This window comes from Monodelphis domestica, chromosome 1 (assembly GCF_027887165.1).
Source record: "Monodelphis domestica isolate mMonDom1 chromosome 1, mMonDom1.pri, whole genome shotgun sequence".
NCBI lineage: Eukaryota > Metazoa > Chordata > Mammalia > Didelphimorphia > Didelphidae > Monodelphis > Monodelphis domestica.
This window is the reverse complement of record NC_077227.1, coordinates 151,049,354-151,074,087: the sequence shown is the minus strand read 5'-3', so window position 1 is coordinate 151,074,087 and position 24,734 is coordinate 151,049,354. Positions and strand designations below refer to the sequence as shown.

The window sequence follows — 24,734 nt, the reverse complement described above, 5'->3', positions numbered from 1 at the left end:
CTATTTCTTAACTGTGATCACTGATGGAAGAGATCAGTGCTTTAACTAATGCAAAATTAATTTATATTTGACTTTGGGATAAATCACAATTTTTTTTTGCCCGAAGAAAAGGAATCTTAGGTTGGATAATAGATTTAGCTTTCTAGTTAGTTTTTGTTCAGACTTATAATAAAATTAGTCTGATTCTTGGATCTTACAAATGATGGCATAGAGAAGATGGTCCAGAAGTATTTACAGGTCATGAGACATCTATCCTGGCATCTAAAAAATTGGATGCAGATAACCTGCCATGTGGATGATATACATTTAGGAAGCTGAGCATTGACTATACTGTCAATTTTATGTTAATTATATTTTAAAAGTTTTGTTATGTCTTCTATTTTTATATCAGTTTTCTCTTCTTAACCCTTCTTTCACTGAATGCTCCCTTATAACAAAGAAAAGAAGATAACATTCACTGTCACATTCCACACCCCACATCCATAGTCTCTCCTTTCTTCCTCTATCCCTTACCCCTGAGTGCTTCCTAATGAAAGTTGCATAAATGGAAATTAGGAGAGCTATATTTTATTTCTTGTTCTCCAAGACTAAAATAATTAATGAGGTAAAAAATTAGACAATATGATGATATTCTCATTGTATTTTGCCCTGATTTGACTGCATCAGAAGATTGTATTTTGATCCCGATGGTATAGAATGATCTGGGGAATGTCCAGAAAAGGATATGCAGAATGGCAAAGACTTTATTAAACCCATAAAATATGAGGATGAATTAAAGGAAGAGGAAATGTTTAACAAAATTGAAGAGAAGACTCAGATGGGATATGATATCTATATTTGAGTATTTAAAGACAGATGAAAGAAGGATTAGTCTTGCTCCATTTGGTTCCATCAAGCAGAGTTTGGATCAAGGAGTGGAAATTGGAAGATAGTAAATTTAACTTTTATGTAAGGAAAGACTTCCTATTGATTAGATCTATCCAAGATTGGATTGGGCTGCTTTGGGAAGTAATGGGTCTTCATTCCTTTCCCCTCTCCTCAGGACAGTAAACTTCAAGTAAAGTGTTTTACAAAGATGAGCATTTGATAGGTTTTGGCAATTCTTTTAAAGATACTAATTTATCTAGATGGTGACTGAGATCTCTTCCAAAGCTGAAACTCTATTATTGATAGGAAGGTAGGCATCAAATATTAAGCATTTACTACATGCTTGGCATAGTGCTATGTGTTCAGGATACAAATACAAATAAAAAGTCTTTGCCCTCAATGAAGTTATGTTTTCATGGGTGTAGAAAACACAAAAAGAAACTAAAATATTGAGGGAATAGCAAGAGACCTATATTGTGCATTGTAGCAAAGCCTGGAGAGTCAGAAACATAGCTGAAAGGAATACAAATCCCCTTCCCAATTCTTTGTCATCTAGTCAACCTTTTGATGTTCCTCACACTTGATATTCCATCTCTCACTAGACATTTTTCACTGGTTGTCCCTTATACCTAGAATTCCTTCCCTCATCATCTCTACCTAGTGACTTCCTTGGCTTTCTTTAAATCTTGGCAAAATTCCAACTTCTACAAGTAGCCTTTCCTTGTCCCCCTTAATGTTCAGGTCTTACCTCTGTTGATCATCTCCATTTTAAACTGTCTACATCTTGAATGTACATAATTCTTTGCATGCCTTATCTCCTATTAGACTGTGAACCTTTTGAGGCTAGCAGCTGTTTTCTGTCCTTTGTCTTTTTCTTATCTCTAATGCTTATCAAAGTGCTAGGCACATAGTAGTTTCTTCACAAATGCTTATTAGCTTGACTTTACAATTGGAGAACAATTCAAGATGGCTTTCTGAGACTAGATCACCATATAGGTCAGTGTTATTTGAGCTCAGAAAAAGGAAAAGGGTTAATAGAATGTAAACTTGTTCAGGGCAGGGACTGTTTGTTTTTGTCTTTCTAGTTCTACTAACCCTTGAAACAATATCCAGCACCTAGTACATGCTTAATGCACCGTTCTTATTTAAGGAAAATAATGAATTGAATTAAGTGGTCACATTTATAGTGCACATTTCCATTTAGTTGGAACCAATGACCATATTTTACATAATTGTAACTCCAAATCGAATAAAATACAATGCATGTGACCATTTCATAAGATTCATTATTTGCACTAATTGGGACCCAGATTTAATTCTCGAATTGAATTGGGCTTTCCAGGATGGGTAGATAGGATGGATTTTGATAGTCAAGAGGATATTTTAGTCAAGAGGATTTGTGTGAGAAAAATTATAGTGGAGTATTTATGATCACTGCATATACAGAGACAGAATGGACAACTGCAATTCAATTCAAATCCACTCAACATTTGTTCAGTATCTTTTATGTGTGAGTCACTCTGTTTGGGTTGGAGGTATAAATGAAAGCAAAAAAAACTTTCTTTCCTTTAGGAGCTTACATTCTCCTGGCGTATATATTTATATCTATATCTACATCTATTTATACACACACACATGAATGTATATGGATATATATGTAATATATGTGAAGGACATGTATATAAGTATATGATATAATATAAAATAAAAGTGTATCATAATTCAAGGAGGAAGGAAAGAGCTCTAACAATTATAAGGAGTATAAAGGGCTTCCCCTAGGATATGACAGATGAGCTGAACATTGAAGGAAACTAGGAATTCTAAGAGGGAAAAAATGAGAGAGTGAATGATTTGTGATATAATTTAACTGACTGCTAGGAGGCCCCTTGCCCCAAAATGTCTTCCCTACTGCCTACTTCTCTTGGAATTCCACCATTAGTGATTCATTCCCCTGAGTCTTTAGAGGTTTTTGGTTTTCAAGACTTTCCTTATTAAAATGTAATACCTCTGGGAGGAATAACATTTTAAATCATCATCAGCTAACACATTAGTGAAGATTAGTTGGCAGCTAACTCAAAGCAAGGCCCTGAGGGAATGAGACTCTTGAGAGAGCGGAGAGGGTGTCAGGAAGAGAAAGGCATCAAAGTGGAGGTGGGAGGGTGCCAAAGACAAATGTTGTCTACTTAACCCCTTACATTTACATAACTGATAAAATGCTTTTTCTCATTTGATCAATATGACAAAGCATATGGGATCATGACATCCAACTATTTATTTGTTGATTAGACATTGAAAAAATATTTAAGTATCTATTATGTCCAGGACATTATGCTGTATTCTAGAAACATAAACACCCGTCCCTGCCATTGAGGAATTTATAATCTGGTGTTTTCATTGTACAGCTAAGGAAAATGAAACCCTGGAAGTTATGATTTCTCTCACTTCACATAGCTATTAGATAGTAAAACTGGGGCTATGCCCTGGGCTCTTAATTCCATATCTTATGTTCTTTCCATTAAAAGAAAAAATAACATCAAACAAGAAGAAGAATCATTATTATTGCTGTTTACTAGTGCTTCTTTTACCATGGAAGGATAGAATAACAGAATCTAAGATGTGGAAGGAGCCTCAGAAGTCATTTGGCCCAACTTGTAGTTGCATAGTAATTCCTTTTGCAACTCACCCTAAGACTCATCATTGAGTCTCTCCTCAGAGACTTCTGATAAGAGGAGTCTCCTTTCTCCCGTGAAAATCCATTTCAATTTCAGTTATGTTATTTAATTTCCAATTAATTTTTGATTTTTCTCTCCATGTATCTTTACTAATTCTTATTTTCATCGCATTGTGATCTGAGAAGGTTGCATTTATTATTTCTGCTCTTTTGGACTTATTTCCAATGTTTTTATGCCCTAGTACATGGTCAATCTTTGTGAATGTACCATGTGCTGTTGAAAAGAAGGTATGTTCCTTTTTGTCCCTATTTATTTTTCTCCACATATCTACTAACTATTTTTTTCTAAGATTTGATTCAATTCTCTTACCTCTTTCTTGTTTATTTTTTGGTTTGATTTAATTGTTGCATCTGACTCTTAGTGACCCCATGAACTTTATAGTTCTTGGGGTTTTCTTGGTAAAGATACTGGGCTGGTTTGCCATTTCCTTCTCTAATAGATTAAGGCAAACAGAGGTTATGTGACTTGCCCTGGGTCACAAAGCTAAGCTAGCAAGTGTCTGAAGGCAAATTTGAACTCTGATCTGTCTGACCAGAGCCCAGTGCTCTGAGCCATCTAACTGTGTCTTCTACTTTCAGAGAGACTGATAATAATTTTTCCTTATACTAATCTTAAATTTGCCTTTGCAACTTTCACTTATTGTATTTTATTTTGTATTTGGGGGCCAAGCAGCACAAATTCGTTTTCTTTGTAATGGTCTTTTGAATATTTGAAGATTTACATCCTATCTACCTCAAGTCTTTCTAATCTAAAGAACTCTGGTTCTATGAACTCACAACCTGAATTTCATACCCTTTAGCAAATTATAGCTCATAAATGTCCTTCCCAAAATATGGCACCCTCAGCTGAAGTCAGTACTGTAGATGTGGCCTAACAAAAACGGTACAGCAGAATGATCAAAACCCCAGCCCTGGCCACTCACTATTCCTCTCAATGCAGCCTATGATTTGTATTAACAAGGACACAGATAATCCCAAATTTTGCTATCCCTGGCGTAAAATTGCATTTTCAAAGAGTTAATAGTTAAATTATTTGGGATCTAACATGATTTTAAAAAATGTTGTAAATATTTTATTTTTTTCTCCACTTATATGTAAAAACAATTTTTGATGTTCTTTTCCTAATATTTTGTGTTCCATATTCTTTAACATGAATTTTGAAGAAAATTTGTTTCCAGTGAAGTTTTCTGAATCGGATTTTCAACTTCATTGATATTCCTTAAGTATATTCCAGAAAGAACTCTGATGGGAAGAAGACTGGCCTAGGATTAAAATCTTGTGGTAAGTGATCTACAAAATATCATTTTTTTCCAGCTTTCTTCTGGAACACAAAACATATGTTTCTTATTCAGTGTCTCCCAACCACTACATGAAATTTAGAGGCAGTATCAAAGTCTTCCAACTTAAAACCAGTGCTCTTTCCACTGAACCCCAAAGATAAGGTAATTAATTTGTTAATAATATTTAAGAACTTTGTTTTGGATCTCAGGGGTTCCTATGGTATCTTTTGACAGGTGAGACAATGAGTAGGACAATGGATAGAACCCATCCATAGTTTAGTATGCAGATTTTAGCTCCAAACTATTTAAATCATTATAAAAAACTAGGGTATCCAACAAAAGCAATACAGTAAAAAAAGAATTTAGGTAATACACAGAACCATTTATTCATTCTGATATTAAGTCCATTTTCCAACTAGAATTTTAAAAATGATCATGCACCTTCTGCAACTTAGTTGGTCGGCCCATTAATGGAGAGAAATATGCTTACCCTGTGTTGTTGCAAAGCCTGTAAATTACTCCTTACTAAGGAGCTGAGGAGAAAACTGCCAGAAGAATGGGAACCAAGGCTTAAAGCAATGAAAAAATAGAGGAAATAAGTTTCTAAATGCTGACGCTGGTCATGAAGCTGATATTTTATTTAGATGTCCTAGGAGCCCAGAGCTCTTGGAAACCATGTTTACAGTCTTCGTACAATAGGAACACAAGCAGTGGTGTATATTTTGGCAAGTTGTGTTCCGATTTAGTTGTAAGAATTCACAGTACTCAGTGCTTCAGGGCTTCCATGCTGCTTCAGGCAAAAGCCGGTATTATAAATTATACCACACAAAGCTGAATTTGACCTACCAGCTGATGCATAATAAACTGACTTAATTCTGAATATTAACTACATATTGTGGCCTAAAGGTTTTCTGCTCTCTAAGTGTAACAATAAATTATACAAAAATCTTTCTCTTGGGTGAAGCCTAAATATAAATAAATCCCTAGCCTTCATACTATGCTGAAAAGAACAGCTACTATAGACACCAGGGAGAATATATTAATCTTAAATATTATTGCCAAGTAAAAATAACTTTGGAATATCACTAAGTACATGAACTAATTATCAAAACTTGGAAAGAGTTTCTGTGCTTTAATAAGCCACTTCCCAAATTGCTGCATTTCATGGATGGGGAACTGAATGAGAAGGTTCAGATCTCTGTTCAGTGATTACGGTCCTGTGAAAGGGATGCTCATTTGGAAACCATAATCTTCCCTGGCACCATCTTATAGCAAAATGTACTTCAAAAAGTAATTTCTAACTGCACATAATTTGGTTGAAATAGCCTTGGGTTTGAGGAATCTAGAATTTGGAATTCGGGCCTGGCTCTGGCACTAACTTTCTGTGTGAAACTGGATAAATCACAAGGATAAATTACACAGTAGCCCACTGTCTTCTTTGGTAGGCTACTGGTCAGCAGTGAGGTGTTCAGGGAAGAGAGAGTAAGTAAGACCTCTCGTGGGAGGGCTTGCCGAGCCCTTTTTAGAGCTGTTTTTTTTTTCCTTTGCTGGGCATCTTGCCAGCTCTCACCTTGTGACTCTAGGAAGCTGAAGCCACACACTCTAGTGGTCTGTGTCAGCATGCCATGCAGCCTAAATGAGGTTTAGAGTAACTGGCAGACATCAAACCCATCAGTGAATTAGTAAGATGTCTAGGCATGCAAAGACTTCTCCCAGGGGAAGGGGTGGGTGAAAACAATTTTTCCCAGTGGTCCCAAACAGGACAGATGCAAGCTCTGTGGAGCATTTGATTAGACATTTAAAAAGCCAAGGTTGTCCCATGTTGACTTTTGTCTTTCCCCGGGCTGACTCTGGAAGAGGGTGAGGATGATGATTTTGTGCAACTCTGTCTCCTTTAAATCCAATTTAGGTGTGCTTGTCATTACCAAAGCTCTTCTTGAGGCTCAGCAAGACCTTATAGCAGAGGTTCTAGTTTTTTTCCTGCATACCTCATATAGTCCAGGAACCAGTAAGCATCCGCTGATTGTATCCTTTAGCCAAGGGGTAGAGCAAGTATCGCATTCTAGATGGGTTTGGTGTTCAAGCCCATCTTTATATGTGGTCTGAGGGATGGCTTCCACGACATGAGATTTAGAGGCAGTATCAAAGTCTTTCGACTTAAAACCAGTGCTCTTTCCACTAAACCCCCAAGATAAGGTGATTAATTTGTTAATAATATTTGAGAACTTTGCTTTGGATCTCAAGGGTTCCTGTGGTATCTTTTGACAGGTGAGATTGCCATGTAAAACACTCGTTTTGTCACATCAGTAACTAAAGCCCTTTGGATGTGATTCAAGAAAGATCTATTTAATATCACTTCATATCCTGTCTACTCTATGGTGGATGCTATCCAGTCCAATCGAGTAAACATTTTTAAGTGCCTATACGTGTAGTTCTATACTATACATGGGTTACAATTAATAAAAAGGTAGTCCCTGCTTTCAAGGAACTTTCTGTCTAATTTTGGGGGGGGGATTTCAGAAAAGGGGACAGGAAAGTGAGCAAGAATGGGTGGCTTGGGACATTACAGGGTACCTTGTTCTGTAGAATTGAAAAAACCAGGCAGGGCAGCAGATGCAGAATAGAGGCAGCCCAAAGCTCCAGTTTCTGCTCTTTCTAAATGAAGCAATTGGGAAGAGTTTGGTGGGATTCCTTTCAGCCCTCTAATCAAAGAAGAGAAGAGGTGTAGGAAGGTGCAGGGCATGAGGAAGCATCATCATGATGGCATTAGAGTTGACCCAAGTGTATATGTGGTATATAACTCCACAATTGCATGCAATTAAGGGAGAGATAACTCCAAATCTAAAATAAGGGACAATTTTTCTCCCTTTGTGGCATAGTACAGTCAAAAGAATTCTGTATTTGGTATCAAATCTTTGTTCAAATCCTGGCTTTGACATCTGCTTTCTATGTGATTGAGGGCAAGTCATTTAAATCTTCTGAGCCTCAAATTCTTCAATTTGTAAAAAGCTGGGGGGTGGCGGGGGATTGGGCTAGATGCCCGCTAAAGTCCATTCCATGTCTAAATCTATGCTCATGTATGCTGATTTTGCAGTTAAAATAGGTTTTAGTTTGTTTTATAATTTCTGTGGGCCCAGAAGGAAAAACAGACGTCATTGGGTGAAGGTGAAACCTTCTAGTTCAATCATCAGAGCACTACTGTCCTTGTTAAGCAACTTTAAAGCTTGGCGAAAATAGAATAGGTCAAGTTTGTCTCAATTAAAACCATTTCAGTAACTCCAGGGTTCCTAGAAAAGGAAAATCGGGACCAGTCTTTGGGATGTCACTGGGCTGTCTCTATTCATTCCCTACCATGCACTTTAAAGCCAAAGAGAGATCCTTATGAGCCCTAAAGTTAAAGAAGCAAAGCTTGTGGTTGATAACTTTTTCATATTTGCCTAAAAAGAGAACAGTAAAATGTAGGAAGAAATACATTTGTATTTCCCTTCAAAGTATGAAAAAGGGAAATGGATTGAAACAACCTTGTGATTCTGACCCTGTATGATAGAAGGGACATTGGATTGGATCTCAAAGGCTAGAATATAAAGGACTGTGAATAACATAGCATTCTCATTAGGGTCATTTTGACAACTGTTGTTTTAAACAACATTTCAGCCAGCAAATAACCTGTTGAGATGCTCTCACATTTTTAGAAGCATCCCAGGGAGAAGCATATGACAAGCTGCAGTGCACATGGTGGTGTGAGAGATAAAGTTCATCTATCTAAAATATTTAAAATTAAGCCATTCATCATAACAGCTGCATACTGGCTTCAAGTGATCAGCCACTAATGATTTTGAAATTCTGAGCTAAAAAGAAAAAATCTTAGCTAGTGTCTTTTTTTTTTAAAGTGGTAAGGATAATCTTGACTCTGCTAGTGAGGGAAAGTCCAAAGTTCATGTGCATGTTGATATGAAATAATGTTAGGGCTTTCTCCCCGACTTGGAATTGAGTTTTATAGTTCTGAGGTACTTAATCTTTTTCCAAATAACTAATAATTAGTGCTCTGAGATTCAACAGGATAAACGAGGCTTTTTTGACACTAGATTGACCCAGAAGAATTACTTGTGCTTTTATTTTGTCTTTAGGGGAGCACCCAAGAATGAGAAAATTTTGGGGAAGGTGACCTTCCAGACGCCATTTTATACTAACTTTTCTGTATTCTTTACTTAAATTGTTTTTTTTTTTAACTTCACTTTTCAAGCTACCATTTATATTGGTAGATTTTTTTAAAGGAAAGAATGAGTTATTTCCTGCCTTAATGTCCTATGAATAATATTCAGACAGTCTAGCTAATTGGGTTTTACATACTGAATACGCCATTAATGATTTCTGAAGGACTTTACCATTCCATATGGACATTAGTCAATTACTATTAAGCGAGGAGCTTAATTTTCATTCTAAGGGGAACATTCCTAAGGAGTTTCCCTAAATTTAGTTTTAATCATCCCATTTTGTATATTTTGAAATAGTAGTAGTACTAGTAATAGTAGTAGTATTAATAATAATTCCATGTATTTACATAGCCCTTTGCCGATTACAAATTATTTTATATACTTCAAAGTCCTGTGAGATAGAAAGGGTAGTTTTATCATCCCCATTTTACAGATTAGGAAAACATGGCTAAATAACTTGCCAATGATCACAAAATTATCAAGTTGTAAGGCCAGAATTCAAGTCAAGGCTTTGTGTTTTCTCTTCATTCTACCATACTCTGACTGCTGCTTTGACAATTTGTCATATCTTTAAGGCTTCAATTTCCTCATCTGAAAAATGGTGTGTGTGTGTGTATGAGTGTGTGTGTGTGTGTGTGTGTGTGTGTGTGTGTGTGTGTGTGTAGTTTGGGTTAGATAATCCCTCCAGTTACTTCTAGTTATAAAACTGTTTCCCTTATTCTACAACCCCACTACTCTTTATTCAAGACCCAGACTTTTATTGGTGTCATCTTAGAGTTCATAAATGACCTTGAATGGCAACAGAAGAAAACTGACAGGAATTCCTGTAATACTATCAGAATCAAATTGGTCCAACCCAACTGACAACTATTAGGTGCCTCCTAAGTGCAAAAATACAAAGATGAAAACAAAAGTGTCTGCCCTCAGGGATCATACATCTGAGCCCTTGAGCCATTAAAAATGTAATATCCCCAAAGCTATATTGAGAAATAGAAACTGATCACTATTTATAAGTTTTTTTTAGTATATGTATATATTAACATAATTTATTTACAAATGTAAATTTATTTATAGCCCTCATTCCCTGTAACATAGAAGACTTTATCTTAGAGACAGATATGTATATATAAATTATGTCTTTCTTGTTTCCATTTATCAGTTCATTCTCTGGAGGTAACATTTACTATTTAGTCAAGTATTAAATCTGTTACTGTGCATGTCTTCTTGGTTCTATTCATTTCTCTATTCATTATCCCATGTAGTTCATTCCAAGTTTTTTTTTTTTTAATTAGGTTGCTCATTATTTCTTATGGCAGAATAGTATTCCATCACAATCATATACCATCATTTGTTTAGCCATTCTCCAATTGATGGTCATCCTCTCCACTTCCAGTTCTTTGCCACCACAAAGAGAATTGCTATAAATATTTTGTAACATATAGGTCCCCCCGGTCCCCCTGCTCTTTCCCTGATCTCCTTGGGAATCTCCTTGGTATTGTTGGGTTTAAGGGTATATACAGTTTTATAATTCTCTGGGTAAAATTCCAAATTGCTCTCCAAAAAGGTTGAATCAATTCATTGCACCACCAACAATGTATTAGTGTCACCATTTTTCCACATCCCTTCCAACATTTGTTATTTTGCCCTTTTGTCATATTAGCCAATCTGATGAGTCTGTAAGAATTTGCTAACAGGTAGATCTAATGGTGCTTAGAATTCACATATAGTCTTTTTTATAGGATAGTGAACTTTAGCTTTCTTTGGGAGACCTCTAGCTTTCTTTATTCATCAACAATTGTATCTAGCCACCCACCTCCCAGATAACAGACTAACTCTAGATTGTTTATATTATGAACTCTAAAGGATACATCCATATTGGACTGACTGCTATAGCTCCCTGGCTAATAGCAGTTCTATGATGCTGCTCCTGGTGGTCTTTCTGCTTGTACCATTGGAATTCTTCAGTCTGCTATATTTTCAGTTTCTTACTTCAGTGAGTCATACATAATCTACTACTTTGAGACCTCTGGGCACTTTGGACCCAGCTCAGCAATGCTACAATGGATCTGTCCTTTAATCTTTTTATATGTTATGTTCTCTGATAGAATATATAGGTTCCTTGAGAATGAAAGTCATTGCATTCCCAATGGCTTAAGGGCTCAGATCTATTCTATATCTAATATTTTATGTTTGTCCTTTAGAAGGCTTGCCTCAGAAAGTTAGGAACGAATTCCAAGTATCCCTACTTTCTCTCTATCCTTGCCAAATTTATATGGCAGTCAGACAGTGAGGCGGATAGAACTCTCTGTCTATAGTTAGGAAGACCTGAGTTCAAAATTAGCCTCAGACACTTACTAGTGATATGACTCTCAGCAAGTCACTTAATCCTGTTTGCCTCAAGTGCCTCATTTGTAAAATGAACTGGAAAAGGAAATGGCAAACCACTTCACTATCTTTGCTAATAAGGCTCCAAATGATGTTATGAAGAGTTGGATATAACAGAAAAACAGAAAAAAATCCAAATTTTGATGCCTAACATTGGTATGGAATTAGAAACTAATTCAAGCAAAGCAAACTTGTAAAATGACTATCACAAGCAGAAGTATAACTAACAGTGCAGTCACTTTGGTAGCAATGTGTCAAAAAGAAAAAAAGTCAGGAGAGAGCCATATAATGCTTTTTATGGAAGAAAATTCATTTTTACTTATTTTCCTTTTTTAAGAAAACTAATTTATTTATTTAGAATATTTTTCCATGGCTCCATGATTTTTGATTTCCTCACCACTCTTTACCCCCCTCCTGGAGCTGACAAGCCATTCCACTGGGTTATACATGTATCATTGTTCAAAACCCATTTCCATGTTATTCATATTTGCAGTAGAGTGATCTTTTAATGCCAAATCCCCAACTATATCCCCATTGAACCACTTGATCAATCAGATGTTTTTCTTCTGGGTTTCTGTTCCCACAGTTCTTTCTCTGGATGTGGATAATGTTCTTTCTCTTAAGTCCCTCAGAATTACTCTGGGTCATTGTATTGCTACTGGTATAGAAGTCTATTACATTTGACTGTGCTATAAGGTTTCAGTCTCTGTGTACAATGTTCTCTTGGTTCTGCTTATTTCACTCAGCATTAATTCCTGGAGGTTGTTCCAGTTCACATGGAATTCCTTCAGTTCATTATTCCTTCTAGCACAATAGTATTCCAACACCAACAGATACCACAATTTGTTCAGCCATTCCCCAACTGAAGGGCATCCCCTCATTTTCCATTTTTTCCCACCACAAAGAGTGCAGCTATAAATATTTTTGTACAAGTATTTTCCCTTATTATCTCTTTGGGGTACAAATCTAGCAGTGGTATGGCTGGATCAAAGGACTTGCATTTTTTTAAAGTCCTTTGTGCATAGTTCCAAATTGCCCTCCGTAATGTTTGGATTAATTTACAACTTCACCAGCATCTAATGGAATGTCTCAGTATTTGTCAAATATTTGCTTATCTATCAATTGATCACCAAATTTATCTATTATAAATAAATATGTAATCTGTATTATCTCTAGGGCTAACAACATGTAGACATTTATTACCCACTTTTGCAAAAATGGCATTTCCTTTTATTATTCTCAAATTGCCTTCCAGTTTGAAGAGGGGTTCTTTAATTCCAGGCTTCCAGAGTTTTGAGCCACTCTATGTTCATCTTTAGCCTTTGTGATTTTGACCATGTCTCATCTTTTCAAAACAAAGAATCCTAATATTTTTTAATCTGTCTTCAAAATTTCCCGTATTATTTTAATGGCACTTCTTTGGGCCTTCTACATCACCATCATACCCTGCTTTAGAGAGAGAGCAACCAGCATTGCCCATGGTCTTCCAAGGGTTTTACACACCAAAAATCATGACATCCAAGGGTAAAAAGCTTCATTTGCCCTTATAAGACTCCAGAAGGATCTTTTAAGGAAAGATAATAACCTGAAGTGAATTCTGAAACACATAATATCCCATGTAAGAGGCAGCAAACTTTTCCCTGGGGTCACATAGTGTACTGCCATTACAAGAGACTGATTTTAGATTCTGAAACCCCTGGATCTTAGGAAAGAATGGAATCACTGCTGTGAGTCCACATAGCTAGCTAGTGAAAGTCTCTTGATGCATGCTTTTATTCCAATTGTGAGGATCTCATTTATTTGAAGCATCAGGGGGAAGGAAAAAAAACACCTGAGACTTTTGATACACTTGTGAAATACAGATATGAGAAGAAACATTGTTGGGATCAATCAGAATCAGCTGGTCACCTGGCTGGAGGGAGATGGTGATGAGGTGAATAGTGAAGACTTTGAATATTCTCCCTTGAATAAAGCTCTTTCCTTCCCTGGGGTTTGGACAAGGATGAATGAAATCTGCTCCTGTTTGTACTGACATCAAGTCCCCAAAGTGAATGGCTTCTTCTGCAGCAGGGAGGGGGGTTCTGCTTTTCCTTTTCAATAAGAGCTTTTGTGATGCTCAGTTTAGAATCTCTTGACCTGCCGTTCCCACCACCCCCTTGAAACTATTGTCAACACAGGATGTTGGGGGCAAACCTTGGATAGGTATGCTTCTATTTGGCAAAATGGCAATAGTTCTAAATCAGATTTTCCCCTTTCTTTCCATCTCCTAAACCCCAAAAGATATATCCAAAGCGTTGCTTAACTAAGAGATTTCTGATGAGGATTAGCAATGATCACTTGCCTGATGCTACAGATTAATAAGGGACGAAACAAAATAAATATATATTTTGTGTTTCTACCTAAGTTACATTGTGGTGTTCAACATATTTTAAGAAGTGCATTGGGACATATTCTAGGTAGAAAGAATGGGAAGGGAGAGAAGGGAAGATAACCCTATTCTAAGAGAGAAATAATCCTTTTCAAGGACATTTGCTAGGGCTTTTCTTTAAGGGGAGTGTTGTCCAAGTGTATACTCATAAAGTTCTCTTATGTGATATAGGGACAATAGAATTTGAAAAGATATCAACATGTTCTTGTGTTATGAATGTAGGGGCTGGGATAACTGTGTGTTTCTTCACCATGAGGTAGGGCATTTTCTTCTACTGATTACAAGTTAGCTCTTCTGAATTATGTCATCAAATTATGAACCTGATGGGGCATGGTAGCATCACAAGATCTTTGAGGTAGAAGAGATCTCAGAAGTTATTTAGTTCAACCCATTCTTGCAATATGAATCCTCTCCAGAGTAAGTTCAACAAGCAGACATTCAGTCTCTCCTTGAAGACCATTAGTGATAGCTAAGTAACCCCCAAAATAGACTATTACATTTTTGTACACATCTAGTTGTTTGGAAAATATCCCTCACATTGAACTGAAATTTACTTTTACACATTAACCAATACTTATTGAATTCTGCAGTATTATCACCAAGTTCATTATCTTGCTATCTTGTTCACAAGGTCAGATGTCCTTCTAAAGTTGAGGTATTGCATGTCTAGGGCATTTACATGATTCAGTGGTTCTCAAACTTATTGTTCTCAAGACTCCCTTTTACTCTTAGAAATAAATAAAAACCACTGTACACTCTTAAAATGATTTTAGTACTAATTTTATGGAAAAAAGAAATAAGATTAGTTAGTCTTTATTTGTTCCTAATGAATTCATGCTGATGAGGTGATTACCACTTTTTTTTTCTTATAAACCATCACTTTAACAAGGACTGAGTAATTTTATGGGAATTGAAGTTTACCTTGTGGTCATGCGGTTTGGAGAATTCCTCTTTTGCTTTTTTTAAAATAGGAACACCACCTACCCATTTCTAGACCTGAAGAGACTTACATTTTCCAAGATTCCCCAAAGATTACCAAACACGGTCAATAATCCTTTTTGGTCTGCTGGGATTTAGTTTTACTGACTTGTTTCCATTAAAGGCAGCTTGCTACTCTCTACTTGCTATGGATATCAATTCAATTTTTTTGTTCTGCACTTACTCATCTGAAGAAAATTCTCCTTAAAAGAGAAAAGAGAAGCAGAATAGGAGTTAAATTTTGTTTTCTGACATCTCTTATCATTATATCCGGCCACAGTTATTTCAGTCATGTCTGACTCTTCATGATGTCATTCAGAATTTTCTTGGCAAAGATATTGGAGTTGTTTTTCATTTTCTTCTCTAGTCCATTTTGCTGATGAAGAAACTGAGGCAAACAGGGTTGCACCTAGGGTGACACAGTGAATAAGTGTCTGAAATCCAATTTGAACTCAGGTCTCCATGATTCCAGGCCTGGCATTCTGTCTACTGCATTATCTATTTGCCCCCAGCAGTTTTTACTTCTTTATTCTTCATTTCAAGGTTAACCTAGCTTTAAAAATCTTTTCTTGTCTATAGAATATATTTCAAGCTTCAACTCACACTGGTCATTAGCTTTCCTGACAACATTCTTACAAGATCATGCACTGCCTGTGTTTGTCCTTAGTTACCTGCTCTTGCTTCCATTTTCTACACGTCGTTGAAAAATCTGACTTCAATAGGTTAACAGAGAACATGAATCTTTAGTATTATAATAGGATTGCCCCAGTAGTTGCCAACTTTGCCCTCACTGGAGTTTCTAGAGCTTTTCTGAGACTCAAGATGATTTGCATGGTCTGCCCCTAGTCCTTTGTTAGCACTGGGAGTGGGTAGTTGGGGATTTGGGGTTAAGAGATGAAGGAAAATGAAAGGAAATAGAAACTTGAAAGGGTTTGGGGTGAAGGTATTTTCTCACCTTCCTCACTTCTTTTCTCACTTCCAAAGAAGTCATTGGGAAATGTCAACCTCATGGTCCTCTTCTGGGATGATTTCTTTATTGCTATAAGGACAGTTGGGTGTTAAAGGAAAACAAGAGAGGGAGAAACTTAATGGAACCAGATGCCTCTAATTCATCCAGAAATAAGGACTGAGCAACTTTGAAAGTAGTCAAACTCCTGATACATCCTGTGAGGGCCAGGATCTGGGTTTCTGTGTGTGTTGGGGGGGTAGGAAGAGGGAGGAGGCTATTTTAACTCAAGATAGTAGTAAAAATTAGGGGCAAATTTAGAAGTTTATTTGTAAAGTGAAGTCCAGCAGAAATAAAATTTGTGTTAAAAAACCACCCAAATAAGAAGAATTTTAGTGCTTCTGTATTTACTCAGGTAGGTATAACTCTGCTAGATGGTATAGTGGGTAGAATAGCAGGTCTGGAGTCAGGAAGATCTGAATTCAAATCCAAACTCAGGCACTGACTGGCTGTATGGCTTTGGACAAGCCACTTAACCCTATTTGCCTCAATATCCTTATCTATAAAATGAGGTTGAGAAGTAAATAGCAAACCACTCAGTAGCTTTGCCAAGAAAAACCCCAATGAGGTCATTAGAACTCAGATATGACTGAACAACAACAAAATATAACTCAGTTTTGTACTTTTGTAATTTTAATAAAATCTTCTGTATGTACAGAGCTCATATTTGCCTGAGAGTTTGAAGGTAAGCAAAATTAGACAGGCATGAACATTTCCCCAATTTTCCTAGATATGGTCAAAATACAGGCCTTTGAGGATTACAAAGTCACTTCCTCATTGCTTCATCATTGATCCTCTGGAATCAGTCAATAAACATTTGGCCAATCAATAAACATTCATTAAGCACTTAATGTGTTCCAGACACTTATACTAAGCCTTGTTCTAAGTACTGGAATCTTGACTGGATCATCGGTTTGATTACTTTCTTAAGTCTTTCATAGTTATTTCTTAAAATGTTGTTATTGTATAAATTGTTCTGGTTCCTTCTGCATCAGTCGGATTTCAAAGAAACCAACCCATTCATCATTTCTTACAGCATAATAGTATTCCATTATATTCATATGTCATAGTTTGCTCAGTTTCAAGTTCTTGACCACCAAAAAAAGATCTTGACATTAATACTTCAGAACAAATGAGTCCGTTTTCTCTTTCTTTGATTTCTTTGGAGTATACTCCTAGTTGTATTGTTGGATAAAAAAGTATGTACAAATTTAGTAACATTTTAGACACAGTTCTAAATTGTCTTCTAGAATGATTGAACTAAGTCACAGTTCTATCAACTGTGTTTGAAGTAACTATTTTCCTTCAGTCCCTCTAATATTTATTCTGTTCCTTTTTTTTTTTTTGGTAATTTTTGTCAAAAGGATGGACATGAGGGTGAATGTTTCCTGTTTATTTATAATTAATTTTACAGTGCCATAGTTACCTTGTTCTAAGGTTTCCCATTATTCTTTCCATTTTTTGGGTGAAATGTATATTCAGAATAACAATCACTTTGATCACTTCTCTTGTCTTTTGAATGATGAATTTATCAATAAGAAATTCTGTTATTTGTTAAGAGTGACTTTTGGATAATGTTTCAATAGTTGAAGATTCCTATTTTATATATATATATATATATATATATATATATATACACATATATATGCCTACATGCCAACTTTGAAATGAGTCAAAGACTAATCACTCACTTCTTCTTTCCATCTATAATATTATTTCAAAACAATAATGCTTGCTTGTCTCTTATTAAAATATGCTCTGACATACTTCTTCCTATGGGTTTATGGAATTTTATATTATTGTTTAGTCATTTCAGTCATGTCTGACTGTTTCTGACTCCATTAGGGGTTTTCTTGACAAAGCTAATGAAGTAGTTTGACATTTTCTTCTCTAGGCAATTTTACAGATGAAGAAACTGAGGCAAACTGCATTAAATGACTTGCCCAGGATCACATAGCTAGTAAGTGTCTGAGACTGAATATGAATACAGACATTTCTGACTTCAGGTCCAACCTCCTCTTTATTCATCGTTCCATCTGTGGCATTGTATCCCACTGCATGTGTGTGTATAATATAACATGCTGCTTTGCTAGCCTTTATTGTTCCTTTAAAAATGATATACTCTTCAATTATCATATTCCAATCATGAATCAAACTCCACTAAATTTCAACAGTATCAGCAAGTGAGTGCATTTTGTTACTCACATTCTCCATATTAATGTGTAGATATCTCAGTACTTCAGCATAGTTTCTAATCCTTGAGTATTATTGCCCATGTCTTAATTATCTTAAACAAAGGTTGCCATGATAATAATGTGGGGAACATGGGATCATGCAAATTGATTATGGATGCTAATATAAAATGTTATTTGTGATTCTTTTTGGTGCCAAGTATAATATGCCTTTTGCAAGACTGAAAAGTGTGGATGAAATTTGAAATGGAGGATCTTCTTTACTTGGGGACCAAAGTGTCATATTTCATTTGAGAGGGATGACATAGATCCCCCAGGACAACTCTGAAGTATAGTACAGGTTCCTTTCTATGCTTGTGCTCATGTTTTTCTCTGCCTAAAATACTTTCCTTTCATTTTTCAGCCTTCAAAATTCCTACCTATCTATAAAACCCAACTCAAGATCCTTTTTGTTTAATTAATAAATTCATTTGTGCACTTATTTACTTAATATATGTTTGCTGACTTCTGGTTGGGTATAAAGCTAAGCATGGTATGGGATGTAAAGTATAATGTATGATACTTGCCATCAATGAGCTTACAATTTATTAAAAAATGTGTATGGTGACTTACTAATGCAAACATACTTTCACATCTATCTTACTTTGTTTATTTAATTCAATAAGTATTTCTTGGTTACTCTCTATTTATAAAATATTGTTTTAAGTGAAAGGAGGATATGATTTGATTTTGTCCTTGAGGAAATTACTTTCTAGCAGAGGAAGTTACTTATGCACAAATAACTAATTCAAAATATAATGGGGAGGGTCAATAAGAGAGAGACAATGTGCTATAGCAATATGGAAGACAGAAATTAATTTTACCTTGGGGGACTGGGGGAAGGTTCCACAGAAGAAATTGATTTTGAACTGGACCTTGAACAAAAAAGGGGTTTGGGAAATAAATTAATATTTTAAAGGATAAAGTCTCACCCCATCGTTAATTTTATAATAAAGGGAAATGCATCTAAAACAGAGATAAAAGAGAGTAACAAAGTGGGACCCAGATAATAAATGGTCAGAATTTCAGAGGTAAATATGAGCCTTTTGGTGTCTCCCTCAGCGTTTGAGGGAGAGAAAAAAAGAAAGGGCAGAGCATGAGGAGAAGCAGTCGCAGAGGGAGGAGTAAGAGTTTGTTATAGTCAGCAAAAAGGGAACAATTTCCAGCAGCGAGCAGCGACCTCACAGAATCTGAAGGAAGAGGGATAAGAGTCTTTCAATTAACTGCTGGGGAATTTTACACTTCAAGAGATCAGCTTCTACAAGACAGTTTGTAAGAGAGAATACCATGTTCCTAAAGGAGACAGGGGCAAAGCTTCAATGGGAAATAAAAGGATATGAGGCAGAGGAGGGAAGACTTGGCCCTTGTCAGAATGATGGAGAATGCAAGAGTATACCAGAGGAGAAAAGGAAGGAGAAAGAACAGCTGTACAATTGGATCTTTAAAACAGATATGAGACTCTTCTTGAAGAGGAGAGGACTGGATGCTCCCAGGAGGAAGAAGGTTCTTGTCCTCCAAAAAATGATATATTAGAGCCACAGAAGTTATCATTTGAAAGACTATCCAATATGGGTCAAAAAAAGGAAGAAAATCAATCAACAGGCATGTATTAGGCACCTGCCAGGGATTGTGCTAGGTGCTGGGATACAAATACAAAGAATGAAACAATCTCTTCTGGTGTGGAGCTTATATTCGAATGGAAAGACTACTAGTACACTTATAAGCACACAAATACAAATAAAAATAGAGTAGGCAAATATAAAAACAGAAAGGAGGAAGGAAATAAGCATTTATTATGAATCTTTGCTTAATAAAGCACTCTTGCATTCATCATTCTGACAAGGGCCAAGTCTTTCTTCCTTTTCCTCTAATTTCTTTATTTCCCTTTGAAGCCTTGATCTTGTCTCCTTTAGGAACACTCTTACAAACTGTCTTGTAGAAGCTGCTCTCTTGAAGTGAAGAAATTGAGACAAACAGAGGTTGTGACTTGTTCAGAGTCACAGAGTTATTAAATGACCGAGACCAGATTTAAATTCAGACCTTCTTGACTCCAGATCCCGTGCTTTATTCACTGTACCACCTAGCTGCCTCAAGGAATGATTAGTGGGTAATTCCTTGCACTGAGGAACAGAGGCAGCTGATGACCACAGAAAAGTTTATGGCCTTCTTAGGGCATGTGATCAAAATAGCAGAAGAATCCCCACCCCAAACGCTCATGAAAGCAGATAAAGTACCTACTTCTGGGGATTTATGTAGGCACAAATGGCACTCTAAGAAGGAATCTAAAACATATTGCTAACAGCTAAGAAGTTTGGGGTAAGAAATGGACAGTATCAGAATACAAGTGTGCTATTACCACTACTATCTATTGAAGTAAAAGGATACAGGGGAAACATTATTTTGGGAAGTGAACAACTTGCTAAAAAGGCAGTGTATGAGAATGGAATTTGGATTTCTCAAGACTTCTAGAAATGTGTTTACTAGGGGTCTTCCAAGGCTAATTAAAAGGGATTTTTAAAAGATATGTAAAGGAAAAGATGGCTTGTATATAATGCTTTGGATATAAAGAATACATATGAATAATAACCATAGAGGAGGAAGAAGTATAGCAACTGAAACAATAAGAAATTACATATGAGACAAAAGCCAATCTAAGACCCAGTGGTAAAACATATGGCTTCAAATTGTTTTATCCAAATGCCCAAAGTTTTGGCAACAAAAAGAGGAATCAGAAGTCTTGTGCAAGGAAGCAAATTAGGCATTACAAATATAGCTGAGACTTGGTAGAATGAAACCTCATGATTGCGAAATGCTTCTAGATGGTTGTACCTTATTTGAAAGAAACAGGGTAAAAAGGGGAGAAGTGGTATTATATTTTAAGAAAATAAACTCAACTGAGGAAGTCTAGAGATTAGAGTAGGAAAAGAATGTTAAGCAATATTTGAATGAAGGCAAAAGTACAAATGTGGGAGAAACAAATAATCCCCCCCCATTGGAATAAACTACAGATTAACCAAAGAGAAAGAGGAAATTGATGAGAACTTTGAGAAATATAATACAAACCTACCACAGAGGTGGTATTATAGTGATAAGTGACTTCAGTTTTCTAGACATCTGCTAGAGCACTCTTCCTGTCAAAAGTAAAGCAGCTAATAACTTTTGAACATGTCAGTAATAATTTCAGTATTTAAAAGGAGCTGGAAACCAAAGGAAATTCTATTCTGGATTGGATTCTTAATAAAAAGGGACAACTGGATGCTTAGAAATTCTGGCAACCATGAGGGGTAAGTGACCACTCCGTTTTAAAGTTTAAGATAGAGGAGAGGAGATCTGGAAAGAGTCTGACATACCTTAGATTTGGAGAAGTGATTTTAATGGCTTTATAGCAATGATAGGTAGGATTCTATGAAGTAAAATGCTTCTCAGCACAGGAGGGAAGGGAAATGCTCAAGAATGAAATTTCAAAGGCATAAATAGGAAGAGGTTTGTCTGAAGAGTCTGGTGTGTATTCACATTACTAACAAATTTACATTTTAAAAAGAGATGTTCAGAAGGTGGAATCAAGGCCAGGTAACAGGATAAATATAAGAGTGTGATATGGTCCCATAAAAACAGTGTTAGGAATGAGATGAAGCTAACAAAATAAGCTAAGGATAGCAGAAAGGTTTTATTTATTTATTTAAAGAGTAGTATTGATAGAAAAAAAGGAGAAACTAAAAGGGATAGGACCTATTATTGGGCAGATAGTATAATATAAGTGACAACAAAGAGAAAATAAAACTTTTCAGTTATTATTTTATTTCTGTTTTCTCTACAAAGAAGAAGAATTGAACAAGTAGATGTTTGATATCCAGCCTAAGTGAGGAAATAGTAAGAGAACACCAGCTAATGTGATTGCTTAGTCAGTGATAATGATATTTGAAAGATCATGGAAAATAGAAGAATCATCACAAGATTGGAGCAGGAAAACATTGTTCTGCTTTTCATAAATTGAAAGAGAATAGAGATTGCAAACTATAGCCTTGTCATCTTGACCTCAATCCCTGGGAACATTTTATATCATTAAAGAGATGGTTAGCGACTGTGACTAACTTAAAGATTATCAACAAGGATAAGCATATTTACTATAATTTATTACATATTTATAGCAAAGAATATACATTTAATTGTTGTTATGTCATATATTATATTATGTATAAAATCAAAGTAAATGGTAACTCAAAAAAACAGAGGTTAGCAAACATCTAGAAATGGAAATAGTAAATCCATAGTACCAGCATGGCTTCCACAAGAACACGTCTCTCCATGTTAGCTTTCCCCCTTTTTTAACAGGATTAGTAACATATTATAAGAGGGGAATTCTGTGAATATATTTTGCCAAGATTTTAAAAAAACAAAACCTGCAAAACAGTTCATCATATTCTTAGAGAAAAGATGGAGAGGCAGGGATTAGCTGATAATTTAAACGGATGGATTCAGAACCAGCTGAATGAGTGGACTGAAAGAATATTAGTTACTGGTTTAATGTCAGCATTGTAAGCTCCAACAGAGAGCTCCAAGGAGCTCAGTTTGGCTCCATGTGAAATACATATATGTTTTTAATGTTTTACTCAATTACTTGGATAAAAGCATAAATGTTCATCAAGCTGAGCTTGGAGGAGGAACTAATAGTGGATAATAGAGTCAAGATTGAAAGGTCTTGGCACAATAGAGAATTGGGCTAAATCTAATAAGAAAAAACATTCACCATAGATAAATATAAAGTTTTGTATAGGAGTATTGAAAACTTGCAAAAATAAAATAGGGGAATCATTGCTAGATAGCAATAGTTTTAAAAAGATATGGGGGTCTTAGTTGACTGAGACTTCAACATGAATCAGCAGTGTGATATGACAGCCAAAAAAGTTAATGTATTTGGAGTTGGGGAAAGTAGATGGAGACCAAAAGGGTCAAGGCTAAAACCATTGCTGGACAAGTAGAAGAGAGAACCAGATGCCAGATATTCTGATATAGAGGAAGTACTCTTTGCTATCCTAAGTATTATCACAGGAATGGCATTTAGGCTAAGTAGGAAAGAGGAACAAGTAAGGTCTGTTCATTAATTGTAGGAGTTTGAGAGGGTGAACACAATCCAGAAAGTGATTCTGGAGATGTGAATTAAAAAGAAGAAAACATATTCAGGGAATGGTATGTTGCAATCTCCATGATTTTATGTGAGCTACCATTTTGGTCCACATGTATAGGATGATTGGTATAAATGGCTTCAGAATCTTTCTTGACACCTTAATTCCTGTTACAATGTGATCCTTTCATAGAATAGCAAGGGTTTTCCACTGTGTGAATTTCATTGAACTCTTATACATCTAATACACCTTCCTTTTGGCCAAGTTTCACTTCCCATTTCTGATCTCTGCCTGCCTTTCACTTTTCTACTACTACCTTCTGCTTTACAGATACACACTTTTCAACTTTAATAAGGTTGTTGTTATGTAGTTCTCAGTCATGCTATGGGTGTCTTGAGGTCCAAACAGCTCTAATCTCTGAGGTTTTAAAAAATGGCAAAGTGTATGTGAATGAATGTTTCATAAAACGGGCAAAATTTTGAACATTTTTTAATCCAAGAATTGTATCATGCTGTATAATAATATGTTCTTATGTAAGATTTCCCAGCCTCGAGATTTGGACTATTCCATGGACATTATGAACAATTTCATGCTGCCCCAAAGACCTGTCTATGCTGTTTTATAGAGTTAGGGTGTGCTTTTCCGTGCTTCACTTCTAATCCCATGTAATATATCTTTCTTGCAGTCTCCTAAGTTTATTTTTTGGGGTAGGGTGAAACATTGTTTAACTATGCCCTTCCTTTTTTTGGGTTCTGCCACACTAGAATTCATTTTGAGGCATTATATAAAAGTTGTTTGGAGGGTAATTTTCTACAGATCAGGTGGGTCTGTGTATCTTCTCCATAATCTCAGTTCCATCTCTCTATATGAGATGTAGATTTTATTTCTTTTATTTTTAACCCGTAGACTCTATAATACTGTGTATTGCTTTTAAGGTAGAAGAGAGGAAAGGGCTAGACAATGGGGGTTAAATGCCTTGCTGAGGGTTCACAGAGTTACAAAGTGGCTGTGGCCAGTTTTGATCCTAGTACTTCCCATCTCTGAGCCTGGCACTCAATCGGTTGAGCCACCAAGCTGTCTTGAGACATAAGTTTTCAAACATGACAAGTCTAATAGGAATGTATTTTGTTTATTTATACTTATTTGTTACAAGGCAGGACTTTTGGTATTTGAGGAGGGGTGGAGAAGGAGTTATGGAGGGGATTGGGCAATAGTGATAATGACAAAAAAAGAGAAAAATGAAGAGAAAGGCATTAATGAAATAAATAACACAGATAGGAACAAAAGGAAGTACAGAAGGACATATGGACACGTAGGACAACTTTGGTACTACCACATGAATTTACACTTTCATAGTTAATCTTTTTTCTAACCATCTTTGGATATGGAAATATTTATTTTTAACAGTTTATTAATAAAAATTCTATTTTTAAAAGAAGTGGCTAACATAAATTTTGTAGTATGGGACTAAGGCTCACAAAAGATCTATGA

The 24,734-nt window shown here is 35.9% G+C and overlaps 1 long non-coding RNA gene across 1 annotated transcript in view; it reads left to right on the top strand.

Moving 5' to 3' along the window:
- Positions 1-14,603, top strand: part of LOC130455890 (uncharacterized) — a 119,576-nt gene extending 104,973 nt beyond the window's left edge. The window contains exons 3-4 of the long non-coding RNA XR_008914124.1: positions 4,762-4,879; positions 6,788-14,603. This is a non-coding gene — a long non-coding RNA (uncharacterized LOC130455890). The remainder of the gene's footprint in view (positions 1-4,761; positions 4,880-6,787) is intronic.
- The last annotated feature ends 10,131 nt before the right edge of the window (positions 14,604-24,734 follow it).